The sequence below is a fragment of the Rhodnius prolixus genome, unplaced genomic scaffold (genome assembly GCF_049639745.1).
Source record: "Rhodnius prolixus isolate KJV_2025 unplaced genomic scaffold, Rpr scaffold_5, whole genome shotgun sequence".
Lineage (NCBI taxonomy): Eukaryota > Metazoa > Arthropoda > Insecta > Hemiptera > Reduviidae > Rhodnius > Rhodnius prolixus.
In genome coordinates, this window is record NW_027411624.1 from 8,277,806 (window position 1) to 8,302,029 (window position 24,224).

The 24,224-nt window shown below is 32.9% G+C and overlaps 1 long non-coding RNA gene across 1 annotated transcript in view; it reads right to left on the minus strand.

Annotated features, from left to right (window-relative positions):
• Nucleotides 1-19,236, minus strand: part of LOC141458373 (uncharacterized) — a 48,159-nt gene extending 28,923 nt beyond the window's left edge. Inside the window, exon 1 of the long non-coding RNA XR_012460907.1 lies at nt 18,967-19,236. This is a non-coding gene — a long non-coding RNA (uncharacterized lncRNA). The remainder of the gene's footprint in view (nt 1-18,966) is intronic.
• Nucleotides 19,237-24,224: the final 4,988 nt, after the last annotated feature.

Here is a 24,224-nt window from a genome sequence, read left to right on the forward strand (position 1 = left end):
GTTTGCAAGTTAGGTTAAGCTTAGTTGTAAGTTGGGCAAGTGTGCCCCTGCCATATAAGAAGAAACTATCTTAAGAATTTCAATGGATGGCTAAAGTGTCTCGTTTGTAAGCAAAGTGAGCCCCTGCCATATAAGAAGAAACCATATCTTAGGAATTCAAAGGAAGATTTAAGTATCTAGTTTGTAAGTTAGGTTAAGCTTAGTTGTAAGTTGGGCAAGTGAGCTACTGCTATATAAGAAGAAACCATATCTTAGGAATTTCAATGGATGGCTAAATTATCTAGTTTGTAAGTTAGGTTAAGCTTAGTTGTATGTTGGGCAAGTGAGCTACTGGCATATAAGAAGAAACCATATCTTAGGAATTCCAATGGATGGCTAATAGATCTAGTTTGTAAGTTAGGTTAAGCTTAGTAGTAAGTTGGGCAAGTGGCCCCTGCCATATAAGAAGAAACTATCTTAAGAATTTCAATGGATGGCTAAAGTGTCTCGTTTGTAAGCAAACTGAGCCCCTGCCATATAAGAAGAAACCATATCTTAGGAATTTCAATGGATGACTAAATTATCTAGATTGTAAGTTAGGTTAAGCTTAGTTGTAAGTTGGGCAAAAAAGCTACGGCATATAAGAAAAAACTATATCAAAGGAATTTCAATGGATGACTAAATTATCTAGTTTGTAAGTTAGGTTAAGCTTAGTTGTAAGTTGGGTAAGTGAGCTACTGCCAAATAAGAAGAAACTATCTTAGAAATTTCAATGGATGGCTAAAGTGCCTAGTTTGTAAGTTAGGTTAAGCTTAGTTGTAAGTTGGGCAAGTGAGTCCCTGCCATATAAGAAAAGCATATCTCAAGAATTTCAATGAATGGCTAAAGTATCTAGTTTGTAAGTTAGGTTAAGCTTAGTTGGAAGTTGGGAAGTTAGCTACTGGCATATAAGAAGAAACCATATCAAAGGAATTTCAATGGATGACTAAATTATCTAGTTTGTAAGTTAGGTTAAGCTTAGTTGTAAGTTGGGCAAGTGTGCCCCTGCTATATAAGAAGAAACTATCTTATGAATTTCAATGGATGGCTAAAGTGACTCGTTTGTAAGCAAAGTGAGCCCCTGCCATATAAGAAGAAACCATATCTTAGGAATTCAAAGGAAGATTTAAGTATCTAGTTTGTAAGTTAGGTTAAGCTTAGTTGTAAGTTGGGCAAGTAAGCTACTGGTAAATAAGAAGAAACCATATCAAAGGAATTTCAATGGATGACTAAATTATCTAGTTTGTAAGTTAGGTTAAGCTTAGTTGTAAGTTGGGCAAGTGTGCCCCTGCCATATAAGAAGAAACTATCATGGGAATTTCAATGGATGGCAAAAGTGTCTAGTTTGTAAATTAAGCTTAGTTGTAAGTTGGGCAAGTGTGCCTCTGCCATATAAGAAAAAACCATATCAAAGGAATTTCAGTGGATGACTCAATTATCTGGTTTATAAGTTAGGTTAAGCTTAGTTGTAAGTTGGGCAAGTGTGCCCCTGACATATAAGAAGAAACTATCTTAGGAATTTCAATGGATGGCTAAAGTGTCTAGTTTTTAAGCTAAGGCAGCCCCTGCCATATAAGAAGAAACCATATCTTAGGAACTCAAAGGAAGATTTAAGTATCTAGTTTGTAAGTTAGGTTAAGCTTAGTTGTAAGTTGGGCAAGTGTGCCCCTGCCATATAAGAAGAAACTATCATGGGAATTTCAATGGATGGCAAATGTGTCTAGTTTGTAAGTTAGGTTAAGCTTAGTTGTAAGTTGGGCAAGTGTGCCTCTGCCATATAAGAAAAAACCATATCAAAGGAATTTCAATGGTTGACTAAATTATCTAGTTTATAAGTTAGGTTAAGCTTAGTTGTAAGTTGGTCAAGTAAGCTACTGGCATATAAGAAGAAACCATATCAAAGGAATTTCAATGGTGACTAAATTATCTAGTTTATAAGTTAGGTTAAGCTTAGTTGTAAGTTGGGCAAGTGAGGTACTGGCATATAAGAAGAAACCATATCAATGGTATTTAAATGGATGACTAAATTATCTAGATTGTAAGTTAGGTTAAGCTTAGTTACAAGTTGGGCAAGTGAGCCCCTGCCATATAAGAAGAAACTATCTTAGGAATTTCAATGGATGGCTAAAGTGTCTAGTTTGTAAGCTAAGTCAGCCCCAGCCATATAAGAAGAAACCATATCTTAGGAATTCAATGGAAGATTAAAGTATCTAGTTTGTAATTAGGTTAATCTTAGTTGTAAGTTGGGCAGTATGCCCCTGCTATATCATAAGAAACCATATCTTAGGAATTTCAGAGGATGATTGAATTATATAGTTTATAAGTTAGGTTAAGCTTAGTTGTAAGTTGGGTAAGTGAGCTACTGGCATATAAGAAGAAACCATATCTTAGGAATTTCAATGGATGGCTAAATTATCTAGATTGTAAGTTAGGTTAAGCTTAGTTGTAAGTTGGGCAAGTAAGCTACTGGCATATAAGAAAAAACCATATCAAAGGAATTTCAATGGATGACTAAATTATCTAGTTTGTAAGTTAGTTAGTTGTAAGTTGGGCAAGTGAGCTACTGCTATATAAGAAGAAACCATATCTTAGGAATTTCTATGAATTGCTAAATTATCTAATTTGTAAGTTAGGTTAGGAGGAAAACGGTTGTACAGGTTGATAGCTACCCCAGCAAAGGATAGTTCCCAGGAGTCTGATAGTTGTTAAGTTAATAGCTTTGCAGTCAGTTTTTTTAATTTTTAATACTTTTATTTTTAATAATTGATTCTCTTCCTTTTACAAATTTCTATTATAATCTTGCATTTCAATAACTATTATAATTCCACTTATTTTACATTTTCATATTTAATTAATATGGTGTAACTAATAGCATGATAATAATGCATGAAAAAATTAAATCATTTCACTAATTGCATGTTCGCTACTCACCTAAATGAATACTTGGAATTATAATTATTTAAAACATTTTAGTGGCCACTAACGATATTTTTACTCGGTTTTTTAAGACTAAATATGAATCAAATATAGCGACAAATTAATTATTGTATTAGATTTATCTCGGATACACATCCTGCACAACCTTCGTGACAAAAAACACTGGCTCCGATTTTATACATTACACGTTTCAGTTTTTTTAATTTGTTGTTTCTTGGTAGATTTGTTTAGTTTTAGGCTAGGGTTTTAGTTCTTAATAATTGTTTCTTGAATGTAGTTTTCTTTGTTGGTTTTGCAGAGTTTTCAAGTTTTCGTTTTCTTCTAGTCTGTATCTTTTTATAATGCCAATTACCCCCCAGTCTAAAATTCTTTTCTTTCCGAACGCCTTTCTGATTATCCCCCATATTTCCCTAATTGCCCAATCCTATACGTAACCTAGAAATCTAGATTTACGTCATTCTAGTCATTGGTCAATGCAGACAGATCTCCCTGCATATCCCTCAATCACTAAACGATTTATTTACCCTATTCCCTTATCCTCCAATTTTCTCCTGATCTATTTTTACAAACTCATTGACTGGAGTTCTCCTTAATCCTATGCCTGTTTTAAAGACCAACTAGAATGCGGATGTGGGTAGAAAGGCGTTCTTTAGGGAGCGAAATCTGATCTCTACCTCCTCGAGGTGCTCCCTGGGCAACTACTCCCGGGAGTAGGCTAACAGAGACAGTACACGTTTAAAATTTCTAGTATAATCTTTCGCTTCAATGTTGATTATAATTCCACTTATTTTACATTTTCATATTTAATTAATATGGTGTAACTAATAGCATGATAATAATGCATGAAAAAATTAAATCATTTCACTAATTGCATGTTCGCTACTCACCTAAATGAATACTTGGAATTATAATTATTTAAAACATTTTAGTGGCCACTAACGATATTTTTACTCGGTTTTTTAAGACTAAATATGAATCAAATATAGCGACAAATTAATTATTGTATTAGATTTATCTCGGATACACATCCTGCACAACCTTCGTGACAAAAAACACTGGCTCCGATTTTATACATTACACGTTTCATTATTTTAAAATCTTTTGTTTCTTGGTTGGCTTGTTTAATTTCAGGATGGGGTTTCAGTTGTTAATCGTCTTCTTGTTGATTCTTGTATTTCGTTTTCTTTGTTAGTCTTGCAGACTTTGTTTTCTTCAAGTCTCTATCTTTTTGTAAGCCCATTTACCCACCAGTCCGATCAGAAGAAACTATATCTTAGGAATTTCAATGGATGATTAAAATATCTAATTTCTAAGTTAGGTTAAGCTTAGTTGTAAGTTGGGCAAGTGCGCTACTGCTATATAAGAAGAAACCATATCTTAGTAATTTCAATGGATGGCTAAATTATCTAGTTTGTAAGTTAGGTTAAGCTTAGTTGTAAGTTGGGCAAGTGAGCTACTGGCATATAAGAAGAAACCATATCTTAGGAATTTCAATGGATGGCTAAATTATCTAGATTGTAAGTTAGGTTAAGCTTAGTTGTAAGTTGGGCAAGTAAGCTACTGGCATATAAGAAAAAACCATATCAAAGGAATTTCAATGGATGACTAAATTATCTAGTTTGTAAGTTAGTTAGTTGTAAGTTGGGCAAGTGAGCTACTGCTATATAAGAAGAAACCATATCTTAGGAATTTCTATGAATTGCTAAATTATCTAATTTGTAAGTTAGGTTAAGCTTAGTTGTAAGTTGGGCAAGTGTGCACCTGCCATATAAAAAGAAACTATCTTAGGAATTTCAATGGATGGCTAAAGTGTCTAGTTTGTATTAACATGCAAACCTTAGAAGAAACCATATCTTAGGAATTTCAATGGATTGCTAAATTATCTAGATTGTAAGTTAGGTTAAGCTTAGTTGTAAGTTGGGCTAGTAAGCTAATGGCATATAAGAAAAAACCATATCAAAGGAATTTCAATGGATGACTAAATTATCTAGTTTGTAAGTTAGGTTAAGCTTAGTTGTAGGTTGGGCAAGTGTGCCCCTGCCATATAAGAAGAAACTATCTTAAGAATTTCAATGGATGGCTAAAGTGTCTCGTTTGTAAGCTAAATGAGCCCCTGCCATATAAGAAGAAACCATATCTTAGGAATTCAAAGGAAGATTTAAGTATCTAGTTTGTAAGTTAGGTTAATCTTAGTTGTAAGTTGGGCAGTATGCCCCTGCCATATCAGAAGAAACCATATCTTAGGAATTTCAGTGGATGATTGATTTATCAAGTTTATAAGTTAGGTTAAGCATAGTTGTAAGTTGGGCAAATGAGCTACTGCCATATAAGAAGAAACCATATCTTAGGAATTTCAATGGATAGCTAAATAATCTAGTTTGTAAGTTAGGTTAAGATTAGTTGTAAGTTGGGCAAGTAAGCTACTGGCATATGAGAAGAAACCATATCAAAGGAATTTCAATGTATGACTCAATTATCTGGTTTATAAGTTAGGTTAAGTTTAGTTGTAAGTTGGGCAAGTGTGCCCCTGACATATAAGAAGAAACTATCTTAGGAATTTCAATGGATGGCTAAATTATCTAGATTGTAAGTTAGGTTAAGCTTAGTTGTAAGTTGGGCAAGTAAGCTACTGGCATATAAGAAAAAACCATATCAAAGGAATTTCAATGGATGACTAAATTATCTAGTTTGTAAGTTGGGCAAGTGTGCCCCTGCCATATAAGAAGAAACTATCTTAAGAATTTCAATGGATGGCTAAAGTGTCTCGTTTGTAAGCAAAGTGAGCCCCTGCCATATAAGAAGAAACCAAATCTTAGGAATTCAAAGGAAGATTTAAGTATCTAGTTTGTAAGTTAGGTTAAGCTTAGTTGTAAGTTGGGCCAGTGAGCTACTGGAATATAAGAAGAAACCATATCTTAGGAATTCCAATGGATGGCTAATGTAACTAGTTTGTAAGTTAGGTTAAGCTTAGTTGTAAGTTGGGCAAGTAAGCAACTGGCATATAAGAAGAAATCATATCAAAGGAATTTCAATGGATGACTAAATTATCTAGTTTGTAAGTTAGGTTAAGCTTAGTTGTAAGTTGGGCAAGTGTGCCCCGGCCATATAAGAAAAAACTATCTTAAGAATTTCAATGGAAGGCTAAAGTGTCTAGTTTGTATTAACATGCAAACCTTAGAAGAAACCATATCTTAGGAATTTCAATGGATGGCTAAATTATCTAGATTGTAAGTTAGGTTAAGCTTAGTTATAAGTTGGGCAAGTAAACTACTGGCATATAAGAAAAAACCATATCAAAGGAATTTCAATGGATGACTAAATTATCTAGTTTGTAAGTTAGGTTAAGCTTAGTTGTAAGTTGGGCAAGCGAGCTACTGCTATATAAGAAGAAACCATATCTTAGGAATTTCAATGGATGGCTAAATTATCTAGTTTGTAAGTTAGGTTAAGCTTAGTTGTAAGTTGGGCAAGTAAGCTACTGGCATATAAGAAGAAACCATATATTAGGAATTTCAATGGATGGCTAAATTATCTAGATTGTAAGTTAGGTTAAGCTTAGTTATAAGTTGGGCAAGTAAGCTACTGGCATATAAGAAAAAACCATATCAAAGGAATTTCAATGGATGACTAAATTATCTAGTTTGTAAGTTAGGTTAAGCTTAGTTGTAAGTTGGGCCAGTGTGCCCCTGCCATATAAGAAGAAACTATCTTAAGAATTTCAATGGATGGCTAAAGTGTCTCGTTTGTAAGCAAAGTGAGCCCCTGCCATATAAGAAGAAACCATATCTTAGGAATTCAAAGGAAGATTTAAGTATCTAGTTTGTAAGTTAGGTTAAGCTTAGTTGTAAGTTGGGCAAGTGAGCTACTGCTATATAAGAAGAAACCATATCTTAGGAATTTCAATGGATGGCTAAATTATCTAGTTTGTAAGTTAGGTTAAGGTTAGTTGTAAGTTGGGCAAGTAAGCTACTGGTAAATAAGAAGAAACCATATCAAAGGAATTTCAATGGATGACTAAATTATCTAGTTTGTAAGTTAGGTTAAGCTTAGTTGTAAGTTGGGCAAGTGTGCCCCTGCCATATAAGAAGAAACTATCATGGGAATTTCAATGGATGGCAAAAGTGTCTAGTTTGTAAATTAAGCTTAGTTGTAAGTTGGGCAAGTGTGCCTCTGCCATATAAGAAAAAACCATATCAAAGGAATTTCAGTGGATGACTCAATTATCTAGTTTGTAAGTTAGGTTAAGCTTAGTTGTAAGTTGGGCAAGTAAGCTACTGGCATATAAGAAGAAACCATATCAAAGGAATTTCAATGGATGACTAAATTATCTAGTTTATAAGTTAGGTTAAGCTTAGTTGTAAGTTGGGCAAGTGAGGTACTGGCATATAAGAAGAAACCATATCAATGGTATTTAAATGGATGACTAAATTATCTAGATTGTAAGTTAGGTTAAGCTTAGTTACAAGTTGGGCAAGTGAGCCCCTGCCATATAAGGAAGAAACTATCTTAGGAATTTCAATGGATGGCTAAAGTGACTAGTTTGTAAGCTAAGTCAGCCCCAGCCATATAAGAAGAAACCATATCTTAGGAATTCAATGGAAGATTAAAGTATCTAGTTTGTAAGTTAGGTTAATCTTAGTTGTAAGTTAGGCAGTATGCCCCTGCTATATCAGAAGAAACCATATCTTAGGAATTTCAGTGGATGATTGAATTATATAGTTTATAAGTTAGGTTAAGCTTAGTTGTAAGTCGAGCAGTATGCCCCTGCAATGTAAGAAGAAACCATATCTTAGGAATTTCAATGGATGACTAAATTATCTAGAATGTAAGTTAGGTTAAGCTTAGATGTAAGTTGGGCAAGTGAGCTACTGCTATATAAGAAGAAACCATATCTTAGGAATTTCAATGGATGGCTAAATTATCTAGTTTGTAAGTTAGGTTAAGGTTAGTTGTAAGTTGGGCAAGTGAGCTACTGGCATATAAGAAGAAACCATATCTTAGGAATTCCAATGGATGACTAAATTATCTAGTTTGTAAGTTAGGTTAAGCGTAGTTGTAAGTTGGGCAAGTGTGCCCCTGCCATATAAGAAAAAACTATCTTAAGAATTTCAATGGAAGGCTAAAGTGTCTAGTTTGGATTAACATGCAAACCTTAGAAGAAACCATATCTTAGGAATTTCAATGGATGGCTAAATTATCTAGATTGTAAGTTAGGTTAAGCTTAGTTATAAGTTGGGCAAGTAAACTACTGGCATATAAGAAAAAACCATATCAAATGAATTTCAATGGATGACTAAATTATCTAGTTTGTAAGTTAGGTTAAGCTTAGTTGTAAGTTGGGCAAGTGAGCTACTGCTACATAAGAAGAAACCATATCTTAGGAATTTCAATGGATGGCTAAATTATCTAGTTTGTAAGTTAGGTTAAGCTTAGTTGTAAGTTGGGCAAGTGAGCTACTGGCATATAAGAAGAAACCATATCTTAGGAATTCCAATGGATGGCTAATGTATCTAGTTTGTAAGTTAAATTAAGCTTAGTTGTAAGTTGGGCAAGTAAGCAACTGGCATATAAGAAGAAACCATATCAAAGGAATTTCAATGGATGACTAAATTATCTCGTTTGTAAGTTAGGTTAAGCTTAGTTGTAAGTTGGGCAAGTGTGCCCCTGCCATATAAGAAGAAACTATCTTAAGAATTTCAATGGATGGCTAAAGTGCCTCGTTTGTAAGCAAAGTGAGCCCCTGCCATATAAGAAGAAACCATATCTTAGGAATTCAAAGGAAGATTTAAGTATCTAGTTTGTAAGTTAGGTTAAGCTTAGTTGTAAGTTGGGCAAGTAAGCAACTGGCCTATAAGAAGAAACCATATCAAAGGAATTTCAATGGATGACTAAATTATCTAGTTTGTAAGTTAGGTTAAGCTTAGTTGTAAGTTGGGCAAGTGAGCTACTGGCATATAAGAAGAAACCATATCTTAGGAATTCCAATGGATGGCTAATGTATCTAGTTTGTAAGTTAAATTAAGCTTAGTTGTAAGTTGGGCAAGTAAGCAACTGGCATATAAGAAGAAACCATATCAAAGGAATTTCAATGGATGACTAAATTATCTCGTTTGTAAGTTAGGTTAAGCTTAGTTGTAAGTTGGGCAAGTGTGCCCCTGCCATATAAGAAGAAACTATCTTAAGAATTTCAATGGATGGCTAAAGTGTCTCGTTTGTAAGCAAAGTGAGCCCCTGCCATATAAGAAGAAACCATATCTTAGGAATTCAAAGGAAGATTTAAGTATCTAGTTTGTAAGTTAGGTTAAGCTTAGTTGTAAGTTGGGCAAGTAAGCAACTGGCCTATAAGAAGAAACCATATCAAAGGAATTTCAATGGATGACTAAATTATCTAGTTTGTAAGTTAGGTTAAGCTTAGTTGTAAGTTGGGCAAGTGTGCCCCTGCCATATAAGAAGAAACTATCTTAAGAATTTCAATGGAAGACTAAAGTGTCTAGTTTGTATTAACATGCAAACCTTAGAAGAAACCATATCAAAGGAATTTCAATGGATGACTAAATTATCTAGTTTGCAAGTTAGGTTAAGCTTAGTTGTAAGTTGGGCAAGTGTGCCCCTGCCATATAAGAAGAAACTATCTTAAGAATTTCAATGGATGGCTAAAGTGTCTCGTTTGTAAGCAAAGTGAGCCCCTGCCATATAAGAAGAAACCATATCTTAGGAATTCAAAGGAAGATTTAAGTATCTAGTTTGTAAGTTAGGTTAAGCTTAGTTGTAAGTTGGGCAAGTGAGCTACTGCTATATAAGAAGAAACCATATCTTAGGAATTTCAATGGATGGCTAAATTATCTAGTTTGTAAGTTAGGTTAAGGTTAGTTGTAAGTTGGGCAAGTAAGCTACTGGTAAATAAGAAGAAACCATATCAAAGGAATTTCAATGGATGACTAAATTATCTAGTTTGTAAGTTAGGTTAAGCTTAGTTGTAAGTTGGGCAAGTGTGCCCCTGCCATATAAGAAGAAACTATCATGGGAATTTCAATGGATGGCAAAAGTGTCTAGTTTGTAAATTAAGCTTAGTTGTAAGTTGGGCAAGTGTGCCTCTGCCATATAAGAAAAAACCATATCAAAGGAATTTCAGTGGATGACTCAATTATCTAGTTTATAACTTAGGTTAAGCTTAGTTGTAAGTTGGGCAAGTAAGCTACTGGCATATAAGAAGAAACCATATCAAAGGAATTTCAATGGATGACTAAATTATCTAGTTTATAAGTTAGGTTAAGCTTAGTTGTAAGTTGGGCAAGTGAGGTACTGGCATATAAGAAGAAACCATATCAATGGTATTTAAATGGATGACTAAATTATCTAGATTGTAAGTTAGGTTAAGCTTAGTTACAAGTTGGGCAAGTGAGCCCCTGCCATATAAGAAGAAACTATCTTAGGAATTTCAATGGATGGCTAAAGTGTCTAGTTTGTAAGCTAAGTCAGCCCCAGCCATATAAGAAGAAACCATATCTTAGGAATTCAATGGAAGATTAAAGTATCTAGTTTGTAAGTTAGGTTAATCTTAGTTGTAAGTTAGGCAGTATGCCCCTGCTATATCAGAAGAAACCATATCTTAGGAATTTCAGTGGATGATTGAATTATATAGTTTATAAGTTAGGTTAAGCTTAGTTGTAAGTCGAGCAGTATGCCCCTGCAATGTAAGAAGAAACCATATCTTAGGAATTTCAATGGATGACTAAATTATCTAGAATGTAAGTTAGGTTAAGCTTAGATGTAAGTTGGGCAAGTGAGCTACTGCTATATAAGAAGAAACCATATCTTAGGAATTTCAATGGATGGCTAAATTATCTAGTTTGTAAGTTAGGTTAAGGTTAGTTGTAAGTTGGGCAAGTGAGCTACTGGCATATAAGAAGAAACCATATCTTAGGAATTCCAATGGATGACTAAATTATCTAGTTTGTAAGTTAGGTTAAGCGTAGTTGTAAGTTGGGCAAGTGTGCCCCTGCCATATAAGAAAAAACTATCTTAAGAATTTCAATGGAAGGCTAAAGTGTCTAGTTTGGATTAACATGCAAACCTTAGAAGAAACAATATCTTAGGAATTTCAATGGATGGCTAAATTATCTAGATTGTAAGTTAGGTTAAGCTTAGTTATAAGTTGGGCAAGTAAACTACTGGCATATAAGAAAAAACCATATCAAATGAATTTCAATGGATGACTAAATTATCTAGTTTGTAAGTTAGGTTAAGCTTAGTTGTAAGTTGGGCAAGTGAGCTACTGCTACATAAGAAGAAACCATATCTTAGGAATTTCAATGGATGGCTAAATTATCTAGTTTGTAAGTTAGGTTAAGCTTAGTTGTAAGTTGGGCAAGTGAGCTACTGGCATATAAGAAGAAACCATATCTTAGGAATTCCAATGGATGGCTAATGTATCTAGTTTGTAAGTTAAATTAAGCTTAGTTGTAAGTTGGGCAAGTAAGCAACTGGCATATAAGAAGAAACCATATCAAAGGAATTTCAATGGATGACTAAATTATCTCGTTTGTAAGTTAGGTTAAGCTTAGTTGTAAGTTGGGCAAGTGTGCCCCTGCCATATAAGAAGAAACTATCTTAAGAATTTCAATGGATGGCTAAAGTGTCTCGTTTGTAAGCAAAGTGAGCCCCTGCCATATAAGAAGAAACCATATCTTAGGAATTCAAAGGAAGATTTAAGTATCTAGTTTGTAAGTTAGGTTAAGCTTAGTTGTAAGTTGGGCAAGTAAGCAACTGGCCTATAAGAAGAAACCATATCAAAGGAATTTCAATGGATGACTAAATTATCTAGTTTGTAAGTTAGGTTAAGCTTAGTTGTAAGTTGGGCAAGTGTGCCCCTGCCATATAAGAAGAAACTATCTTAAGAATTTCAATGGAAGACTAAAGTGTCTAGTTTGTATTAACATGCAAACCTTAGAAGAAACCATATCAAAGGAATTTCAATGGATGACTAAATTATCTAGTTTGCAAGTTAGGTTAAGCTTAGTTGTAAGTTGGGCAAGTGTGCCCCTGCCATATAAGAAGAAACTATCTTAAGAATTTCAATGGATGGCTAAAGTGTCTCGTTTGTAAGCAAAGTGAGCCCCTGCCATATAAGAAGAAACCATATCTTAGGAATTCAAAGGAAGATTTAAGTATCTAGTTTGTAAGTTAGGTTAAGCTTAGTTGTAAGTTGGGCAAGTGAGCTACTGCTATATAAGAAGAAACCATATCTTAGGAATTTCAATGGATGGCTAAATTATCTAGTTTGTAAGTTAGGTTAAGCTTAGTTGTATGTTGGGCAAGTGAGCTACTGGCATATAAGAAGAAACCATATCTTAGGAATTCCAATGGATGGCTAATAGATCTAGTTTGTAAGTTAGGTTAAGCTTAGTAGTAAGTTGGGCAAGTGTGCCCCTGCCATATAAGAAGAAACTATCTTAAGAATTTCAATGGATGGCTAAAGTGTCTCGTTTGTAAGCAAACTGAGCCCCTGCCATATAAGAAGAAACCATATCTTAGGAATTTCAATGGATGACTAAATTATCTAGATTGTAAGTTAGGTTAAGCTTAGTTGTAAGTTGGGCAAAAAAGCTACGGCATATAAGAAAAAACTATATCAAAGGAATTTCAATGGATGACTAAATTATCTAGTTTGTAAGTTAGGTTAAGCTTAGTTGTAAGTTGGGTAAGTGAGCTACTGCCAAATAAGAAGAAACTATCTTAGAAATTTCAATGGATGGCTAAAGTGCCTAGTTTGTAAGTTAGGTTAAGCTTAGTTGTAAGTTGGGCAAGTGAGTCCCTGCCATATAAGAAAAGCATATCTCAAGAATTTCAATGAATGGCTAAAGTATCTAGTTTGTAAGTTAGGTTAAGCTTAGTTGGAAGTTGGGAAGTTAGCTACTGGCATATAAGAAGAAACCATATCAAAGGAATTTCAATGGATGACTAAATTATCTAGTTTGTAAGTTAGGTTAAGCTTAGTTGTAAGTTGGGCAAGTGTGCCCCTGCTATATAAGAAGAAACTATCTTATGAATTTCAATGGATGGCTAAAGTGACTCGTTTGTAAGCAAAGTGAGCCCCTGCCATATAAGAAGAAACCATATCTTAGGAATTCAAAGGAAGATTTAAGTATCTAGTTTGTAAGTTAGGTTAAGCTTAGTTGTAAGTTGGGCAAGTAAGCTACTGGTAAATAAGAAGAAACCATATCAAAGGAATTTCAATGGATGACTAAATTATCTAGTTTGTAAGTTAGGTTAAGCTTAGTTGTAAGTTGGGCAAGTGTGCCCCTGCCATATAAGAAGAAACTATCATGGGAATTTCAATGGATGGCAAAAGTGTCTAGTTTGTAAATTAAGCTTAGTTGTAAGTTGGGCAAGTGTGCCTCTGCCATATAAGAAAAAACCATATCAAAGGAATTTCAGTGGATGACTCAATTATCTGGTTTATAAGTTAGGTTAAGCTTAGTTGTAAGTTGGGCAAGTGTGCCCCTGACATATAAGAAGAAACTATCTTAGGAATTTCAATGGATGGCTAAAGTGTCTAGTTTTTAAGCTAAGGCAGCCCCTGCCATATAAGAAGAAACCATATCTTAGGAACTCAAAGGAAGATTTAAGTATCTAGTTTGTAAGTTAGGTTAAGCTTAGTTGTAAGTTGGGCAAGTGTGCCCCTGCCATATAAGAAGAAACTATCATGGGAATTTCAATGGATGGCAAATGTGTCTAGTTTGTAAGTTAGGTTAAGCTTAGTTGTAAGTTGGGCAAGTGTGCCTCTGCCATATAAGAAAAAACCATATCAAAGGAATTTCAATGGTTGACTAAATTATCTAGTTTATAAGTTAGGTTAAGCTTAGTTGTAAGTTGGTCAAGTAAGCTACTGGCATATAAGAAGAAACCATATCAAAGGAATTTCAATGGTGACTAAATTATCTAGTTTATAAGTTAGGTTAAGCTTAGTTGTAAGTTGGGCAAGTGAGGTACTGGCATATAAGAAGAAACCATATCAATGGTATTTAAATGGATGACTAAATTATCTAGATTGTAAGTTAGGTTAAGCTTAGTTACAAGTTGGGCAAGTGAGCCCCTGCCATATAAGAAGAAACTATCTTAGGAATTTCAATGGATGGCTAAAGTGTCTAGTTTGTAAGCTAAGTCAGCCCCAGCCATATAAGAAGAAACCATATCTTAGGAATTCAATGGAAGATTAAAGTATCTAGTTTGTAATTAGGTTAATCTTAGTTGTAAGTTGGGCAGTATGCCCCTGCTATATCATAAGAAACCATATCTTAGGAATTTCAGAGGATGATTGAATTATATAGTTTATAAGTTAGGTTAAGCTTAGTTGTAAGTCGAGCAGTATGCCCCCGCTATGTAAGAAGAAACCATATCTTAGGAATTTCAATGGATGACTAAATTATCTAGAATGTAAGTTAGGTTAAGCTTAGTTGTAAGTTGGGTAAGTGAGCTACTGCCAAATAAGAAGAAACTATCTTAGAAATTTCAATGGATGGCTAAAGTGCCTAGTTTGTAAGTTAGGTTAAGCTTAGTTGTAAGTTGGGCAAGTGAGTCCCTGCCATATAAGAAAAGCATATCTCAAGAATTTCAATGAATGGCTAAAGTATCTAGTTTGTAAGTTAGGTTAAGCTTAGTTGTAAGTTGGGCAAGTGAGCCCCAGCCATATAAGAAGAAACCATATCTCTGGAATTTCAAAGAGTGACTAAATAATCTAGATATTAAGTCAGGTTAAGCTTAGTTGTAAGTTGGGCAGTATGCCCCTGCTATATCACAAGAAACCATATCTTAGGAATTTCAATGGATGGCTAATGTATCTAGTTTGTAAGTTAAATTAAGCTTAGTTGTAAGTTGGGCAAGTAAGCAACTGGCATATAAGAAGAAACCATATCAAAGGAATTTCAATGGATGGCTAAAGTGTCTAGTTTTTAAGCTAAGGCAGCCCCTGCCATATAAGAAGAAACCATATCTTAGGAACTCAAAGGAAGATTTAAGTATCTAGTTTGTAAGTTAGGTTAAGCTTAGTTGTAAGTTGGGCAAGTGTGCCTCTGCCATATAAGAAGAAACTATTATGGGAATTTCAATGGATGGAAAATGTGTCTAGTTTGTAAGTTAGGTTAAGCTTAGTTGTAAGTTGGGCAAGTGTGCCTCTACCATATAAGAAAAAACCATATCAAAGGAATTTCAATGGTTGACTAAATTATCTAGTTTATAAGTTAGGTTAAGCTTAGTTGTAAGTTGGGCAAGTAAGCTACTGGCATATAAGAAGAAACCATATCAAAGGAATTTCAATGGATGACTAAATTATCTAGTTTATAAGTTAGGTTAAGCTTAGTTGTAAGTTGGGCAAGTGAGGTACTGGCATATAAGAAGAAACCATATCAATGGTATTTAAATGGATGACTAAATTATCTAGATTGTAAGTTAGGTTAAGCTTAGTTACAAGTTGGGCAAGTGAGCCCCTGCCATATAAGAAGAAACTATCTTAGGAATTTCAATGGATGGCTAAAGTGTCTAGTTTGTAAGCTAAGTCAGCCCCAGCCATATAAGAAGAAACCATATCTTAGGAATTCAATGGAAGATTAAAGTATCTAGTTTGTAATTAGGTTAATCTTAGTTGTAAGTTGGGCAGTATGCCCCTGCTATATCATAAGAAACCATATCTTAGGAATTTCAGAGGATGATTGAATTATATAGTTTATAAGTTAGGTTAAGCTTAGTTGTAAGTCGAGCAGTATGCCCCTGCAATGTAAGAAGAAACCATATCTTAGGAATTTCAATGGATGACTAAATTATCTAGAATGTAAGTTAGGTTAAGCTTAGTTGTAAGTTGGGTAAGTGAGCTACTGCCAAATAAGAAGAAACTATCTTAGAAATTTCAATGGATGGCTAAAGTGCCTAGTTTGTAAGTTAGGTTAAGCTTAGTTGTAAGTTGGGCAAGTGAGTCCCTGCCATATAAGAAAAGCATATCTCAAGAATTTTAATGAATGGCTAAAGTATCTAGTTTGTAAGTTAGGTTAAGCTTAGTTGTAAGTTGGGCAAGTGAGCCCCTGCCATATAAGAAGAAACCATATCTCTGGAATTTCAAAGAGTGACTAAATTATCTAGATATTAAGTCAGGTTAAGCTTAGTTGTAAGTTGGGCAGTATGCCCCTGCTATATCACAAGAAACCATATCTTAGGAATTTCAGTGGATGATTGAATTATATAGTTTGTAAGTTAGGTTAAGCTTAGTTGTAAGTTGGGTAAGTGAGCTACTGCTATATAAGAAGAAACCATATCTTAGGAATTTCAATGGATGGCTAATGTATCTAGTTTGTAAGTTAAATTAAGCTTAGTTGTAAGTTGGGCAAGTAAGCAACTGGCATATAAGAAGAAACCATATCAAAGGAATTTCAATGGATGGCTAAAGTGTCTAGTTTTTAAGCTAAGGCAGCCCCTGCCATATAAGAAGAAACCATATCTTAGGAACTCAAAGGAAGATTTAAGTATCTAGTTTGTAAGTTAGGTTAAGCTTAGTTGTAAGTTGGGCAAGTGTGCCTCTGCCATATAAGAAGAAACTATTATGGGAATTTCAATGGATGGAAAATGTGTCTAGTTTGTAAGTTAGGTTAAGCTTAGTTGTAAGTTGGGCAAGTGTGCCTCTACCATATAAGAAAAAACCATATCAAAGGAATTTCAATGGTTGACTAAATTATCTAGTTTATAAGTTAGGTTAAGCTTAGTTGTAAGTTGGGCAAGTTAGCTACTGGCATATAAGAAGAAACCATATCAAAGGAATTTCAATGGATGACTAAATTATCTAGTTTATAAGTTAGGTTAAGCTTAGTTGTAAGTTGGGCAAGTGAGGTACTGGCATATAAGAAGAAACCATATCAATGGTATTTAAATGGATGACTAAATTATCTAGATTGTAAGTTAGGTTAAGCTTAGTTACAAGTTGGGCAAGTGAGCCCTTGCCATATAAGAAGAAACTATCTCAGGAATTTCAATGGATGGCTAAAGTGTCTAGTTTGTAAGCTAAGTCAGCTCCAGCCATATAAGAAGAAACCATATCTTAGGAATTCAATGGAAGATTAAAGTATCTAGTTTGTAAGTTAGGTTAATCTTAGTTGTAAGTTGGGCAGTATGCCCCTGCTATATCACAAGAAACCATATCTTAGGAATTTCAGTGGATGATTGAATTATATAGTTTATAAGTTAGGTTAAGCTTAGTTGTAAGTCGAGCAGTATGCCCCTGCAATGTAAGAAGAAATCATATCTTAGAAATTTCAATGGATGACTAAATTATCTAGAATGTAAGTTAGGTTAAGCTTAGTTGTAAGTTGGGTAAGTGAGCTACTGCCAAATAAGAAGAAACTATCTTAGAAATTTCAATGGATGGCTAAAGTGCCTAGTTTGTAAGTTAGGTTAAGCTTAGTTGTAAGTTGGGCAAGTGAGTCCCTGCCATATAAGAAAAGCATATCTCAAGAATTTCAATGGATGACTAAATTATCTAGTTTGTAAGTTAGTTAGTTGTAAGTTGGGCAAGTGAGCTACTGCTATATAAGAAGAAACCATATCTTAGGAATTTTAATGGATGGCTAAATTATCTAGATTGTAAGTTAGGTTAAGCTTAGTTGTAAGATAGGCAAGTGAGCTACTGGCATATAAGAAGAAACCATATCTCAGGGGTTTCAAAGGATGACTAAATTATCTAGATTGTAAGTGAGGTTAGGAGGAAAACGGTTGTACAGGTTGATAGCTACCCCAGCAAAGGATAGTTCCCAGGAGTCTGATAGTTGTTAAGTTAATAGCTTTGCAGTCAGTCGGAAATTTTTAATACTTTTATTTTTAATAATTGATTCTCTTCCTTTTACAAATTTCTATTATAATCTTGCATTTCAATAACTATTATAATTCCACTTATTTTACATTTTCATATTTAATTAATATGGTGTAACTAATAGCATGATAATAATGCATGAAAAAATTAAATCATTTCACTAATTGCATGTTCGCTACTCACCTAAATGAATACTTGGAATTATAATTATTTAAAACATTTTAGTGGCCACTAACGATATTTTTACTCGGTTTTTTAAGACTAAATATGAATCAAATATAGCGACAAATTAATTATTGTATTAGATTTATCTCGGATACACATCCTGCACAACCTTCGTGACAAAAAACACTGGCTCCGATTTTATACATTACACGTTTCAGTTTTTTTAATTTGTTGTTTCTTGGTAGATTTGTTTAGTTTTAGGCTGGGGTTTTAGTTCTTAATAATTGTTTCTTGAATGTCGTTTACTTTGTTGGTTTTGCAGAGTTTTCAAGTTTTCGTTTTCTTCAAGTCTGTATCTTTTTATAATGCCAATTACCCCCCAGTCCAAAAACCCTTTTCTTTCCGAACGCCTTTCTGATTATCCCCCATATTTCCCTAATTGCCCAATCCTATACGTAACCTAGAAATCTAGATTTACGTCATTCTAGTCATTGGTCAATGCAGACAGATCTCCCTGCATATCCCTCAATCACTAAACGATTTATTTACCCTATTCCCTTATCCTCCAATTTTCTCCTGATCTATTTTTACAAACTCCATTGACTGGAGTTCTCCTTAATCCTATGCCTGTTTTAAAGACCAACTAGAATGCGGATGTGGGTAGAAAGGCGTTCTTTAGGGAGCGAAAACTGATCTCTACCTCCTCGAGGTGCTCCCCGGGCAACTACTCCCGGGAGTAGGCTAACAGAGACAGTACACTTTACAAAGCTCAAAAATAGCTTTCATTTAAATGTTTTCCAAATTTAATTTAACTTTATAAAAACAAAGATTTTCATTAACGATAAAACCTCCCGTGCGGGGGCAGTGGACTAGCCACTTCTTTGGGGATTTTAACGTCCCTGCGGGAGCCTAACAACACGAACAATAGGCTCATTTTAATGGATTTTTTTTTCTGAATGTTTTCTAAAAAAAGAAATCAAAGAAAATCTATTACTTACTTTCCTAAAGTCGTAAAAAGAAAATGTAGATTGCTAGGTGATTAAACTGGGAAACAGAGCACACGTATTTCTCAACGTTTTCCAAATGAAACAGCCTGCAGTCTTGTACACCTCTTGACTGCATTTCTGTTAAAATTCAATATATTTATTGCAAAAAACCAAAACACTGTTTAAAGAACCAAAGTATTCCACGTTGTTCTTTATTACCAAAAATCACAATACACCAAACGGTACAAATGGAGGGAAACTTCTAGAATCATGTGTCCCCACTTTTCAGAAAGACAGTGTAGCAATTATATATTTATTATTTAACAATATGAAATATGTTATAATTAATTGAAAGTATTTTTAAATTTTAAATATAAAATCATTTTTATAAAACCTTCTGAGAAGTAGTTATAATAATTTTTAAAATAATTTCCTATTTCTTTATACTGTTCTTGTGAACGAATCAAGATAACATATTTACTTTGATTCACTTGAGTTTGATTCAGTGACTTTTATCTAAATCACTAAATCATAAACAGAAAAAAATTCAAGAGAACTATCTCGTCTTTTTCTTTTACTATAATAATTGTCAAGGTTCTTCCATTACACTTCGATACTGCTAATCTTAAAACGTCTCAATTTTTAAAGACTATATCTAAATTTTAAATTTGTACATTGTATTAATAAGAAAAGATATCCTTACATATTATGGTTATTCCGATAATTGATAGATAATTTTTGGGGAGCGAAAACTGAACTCTACCTCCTCGAGGTGCTCCCTGGGCAACTACTCCCGTGAGTAGGCTAACAGAGACAGTACACGTTTCAAAGCTCAAAAGTAGCTTCAATGAACAATTTTTCCAAATCTAATTAAACTTTATAAATACAAAGATGTTCATTAATGCCTACAAACTATAAATTATGTTATCTGGTGCAGTATCGTGAACGGTTGAGATATAGTATATCTAAAATTGCTAACAAAAAATAAACTTCAGTTCGAGCATGAAATAAAAGTAATAAGATCTCATCAAGTTAATTCTTCCACTCCAGCAAGCGGGCTTAATTTTTTCAACTTTTTTCTGTATCGATGTCTTCTTTTTACTTAAATTTACCGTTTACCTTTTATGATCGAAACTTAAATTAACTAGCGAAAAATTTATTGCCAGCTAAATGTGCAATTTCTGTACTAATCTAGGAATCAGAGTCCTTTTTAAATCAATAATGGTTTATTTACAAAAAAAAGTAAAAGTAATAAACAGAAAAATAAATACATAGCGATACTTCATAGTAGAATAAACATTCTGGCCTGACACATTTAAAGAAGGCCTTTTGTTAGTTTAAGTGTAGTTTATTTAGTGACGTTTCACTGAAATAACTTTATAGTTTACCTAACAAATTAAACTATTCATGTTCCAAACAATTAGTTTTATGTATAGTTCAGATAATAATTGAGATCAAGGATAATGAAGAACGTCAATGATAATGAAGATGTGGAACCAAGCTTTGAAGTGAAAACTAAAAAATTTAAATGCTACTTAGTTATAAGTTGGTTTTAAGTAACGCTAATCCCAAGCTGTGATGAGGAAAACCAACTTCGTTTAGTTAAGTAAGTTTTAAGAGACTTTAAGTTTGTATATTGCATTAAAAGAAAAAAAAAAGATATCTCTTACTATTTTTCTCCCTCATCCTCTTGATAATAGGCACCAGTATGACATTAAATTGTATGACCAAGGGCAAAGCAGCTATGATATGGAAGCCAAAAATGGTTAAAACGAATTAAGTAAATAAGAAGTTTTAGATGTGAACCAAATCCTGACACACAGTGATGTGGCCACGCTTGAGATGGATAAATAGACAAACCAGTCTGCTATTTTAATAAAATATTTTACATATGGGAAAATAAAGAAAAATATTTTTTTTAATTAACATTCTCGTTCAGGTAAAAAAAAACACTTAGTTTTAAGTTTTAAGGTTTAATTTTTTTAACTTTTCTCTGTATTGTAACTTGTTCTCACTAAGCTTGCTAGTTTTGGATGTGAAAATGGAAAACTGAATAATTTTCATTACTTTTACTGGCATTTCTTTGTTTTCTGTTTCTTTAATTGTATTGTTTAGCCAATCATAAATTATACAAATTAGATCGGCTATTCTTGGATTTGCAGATTCTGAAAATGGGGAATAATGCATAATTTTTATTACTTTTGCAATAGTTTCCTTGTGGTCGGTTTCTAACATTGTACATTAATGCCAAACGCATATTATACTCATTAGTTCAACCAATTTTGGATGTAGAGTTTCATAAAGAAAGAAAAAAGGCATAATCTTCATTACTTTTACATGAATTTCGTTACTTGGATTAAATATTGGACATATTTAAAATATAAATAAATGAAAAATGTTGTATTGAATAATCTAAAAGATAGGTTGTAGAAAAGATTGGGAAGTCTTCCTTTGGCAAGGGTAAGACAAAATTAATAGTAAAATTTAAATTTCGGTATCGAGCTGAGTGAAGTTTTTAGTAAGTAGTAAGCGATATTGTCATCCGATAAAAGTTTGGCAGCACTGCATTTAAGTACGAAGTCACCTTTGAGCCAATCTATTATCACCTTCAATGTATTTTATATTTGTATAAAGTAATTGCAAAAGATTGAAGTCTTACTGTTGATTGACGGATACAATGGATTAAAATGGCTGAGGAACAACGTTAGATTTGTTGACAACATTTTACTCCACATCTTCAACTTCTTATAAAAATTGTTTTTATTGATTTAATTATTGAAATTTTAGTTGCATTACTTGTAAATGGTGAAATATCAATACATCTTAAGGTGATTTATTAAAAAATTTCGTCGCTTGTTGTGCCAAAATTATTGTCCCATAATTATTAAAATACTTTCATACGATTGATTGGTTCTATTGTACTTGTGAAGAGAGCGAAATTTATAAATATATTACTTTGGTATTTGCTCTATTTAAATCAAAGACTAAATCAGAAATTGAAGTCCTTATTTTTAAATTAAAGAAATTGGGCAATCTTATTAGAAATTCTGAACATTCTGTTCTTACGTTAAAATTAGGAATGGAAAGAAATTTGACGTATTAAGATCATGCCTGTGCTTTCTAGCGGCAATTGCTTAAACTAAAAAGAGGTAATTACATTGAAACTAGTTTCAGTGATCACCGCTAGGTAGCAGGAACGTGTACTTTGACACTATTAAAATAAACATGAAATAACCTCCTAACTAAACAACTGTCTTATTAGGTAGTAGGGTAAAAAGGTAATTAGGTTTTCACCAAATATTCTCTTTATTATGTAGCGACAGTAATAATTTGCTTTATTTATTAAATGTTCTTCACCCACGTTGATAAACATTTTTATATTTTAAAAAGCAGTTTTCCTCTAACAAAACTTCCTGTTAAAATTCACTGTATACCTCATAATTTGATGTTTTTTTTTATTTATGATTGATAGTTTTAAGTTGATGCTGCTGTAACTAAGTGAGTGAGAACTTTACATAGCTTAGAAAACTGATTGTATTATCTATTTGCATTAAGCGATAACTTCCTAGGAAATTAAAAAACTTGTTTTTGCTTCATTACTGCGATAATGACTTCTTGCTGGTAAGCAATATTTTTTGAGTATACTTTTATTTTGAATTACGAGTTGATGTGATTAGAAGTGTTTATGAAATTGAGATGTTTCCAAGACAGTTGATAGTAGATGCATTTCAAGTGTAAGCGTGTAATTTTAAAAAGTTGATTTTACTCTTCATTATTTTGTTTCATAAAAATGTATCTACGGTCATAAGTAGGTAGATTTAGTTCGCAACGTGGTAATACTTTATTACTGTAAAAGTAAATTGCAAATTACGATTATTTTTTTGGGAATTATGAACTTCCACGTAAATATTCACATTTCTCTCATTTAAAGGGAAGTATAATCTCCATGAAATTTAAATTAATAATGTAAAGTTAAATAACGTCCTATAATTATGGACCTTGGATTTTGCAAGGCTCGCACCAGTAGATTTAACTTATTGAAATAGTTTTTTTATCAAAATGTTTGTAAATTACAATGAAAACAATAGTATAAATAATAGTTTATATAATTTTTTTTTTTTTTGTTCTCATCGTAATTTTGACATTCTAATGGTAATTCTGAACTAGTTCAATCCAAAAAAATGGCTGGGTTGATAACATTGATGACATTTTTTGCTGTGTAACACATTTTAACTCCTACAGCAATAGTAAGTACATGTTTTCTGCTTACAGCATGTTGTTTCTCAGTTAAGATATGTCGTATTATCTAAAGATAAATCATAAAGTATACAGTAATAGATTAGATACCTAGAAAGTGCAATGATTTGCCTAAATTTAAACTATCAAGAAGATACATGAACTTGGAACGTAGATTTAAGTTTAAAAAAAAAGTGCTTCTGCTTAACTTTTAATGATTCTCTATCATCTTAGGGCTTTTTTGTGATCAAATTGGTTTACTGAAGTGAATTATTAAGTCATAAACATTAGTGTTGTACAGATTGCACATTCAGAATATTAATTATATAATTTGGTCTTTTTACTTCTTCAAAACTGAACTTTTTGCATCAATTAAGTCAAGTATCTCAAATAGGCAGCTGGGCGTGTTGTCTTCCGCTATTATAACCCATTTCATTATTTTGAAGGATCCTTCTATACTTTCAGCAAGTACGACCGTATTTACGAGGTAATTCGCATCCATTCTATTTTGATAATAAACTAAACTAGATTCTCTAATTGTGGAACTGTTCTTCGAGTATTCTTATCTATTATTTACTACGTTCAGAGTAATACTACTTAAACTAATACTTTTTTCATATACATTTTTATTGTTATAGCTGAAAAAAAGTTTTAATTTTTTTGAAAGGTTTTAATTTGATTTAAATTCTGTTATATTATAAAAAAAAAACTAGAATATTAGTAGCATGTTTGTGTATTGTTCAGTCTGAGTAATCTTTTTGATAAATAAGTATGTTTTTTGAAAATATATTTCATTTTCTTTGAAAGAAAGGGTTGGGTTCTTTAAAAAATGATTTAAACTTTTACATCAATGCTTTAGTTTTATTGCAGTCACATTTATTTAATTTTTATGTAACATAATCAATTATTATAATTTTTTTTTTGTCTAGGTTCTTAATTCAAGCTAAACTCAGTAAAAACTAATTATTTTAAGTACATAAGTATTGTTGATTGTACATAATGTTGATTTTCAGATTAAATACCTCTGATACTGG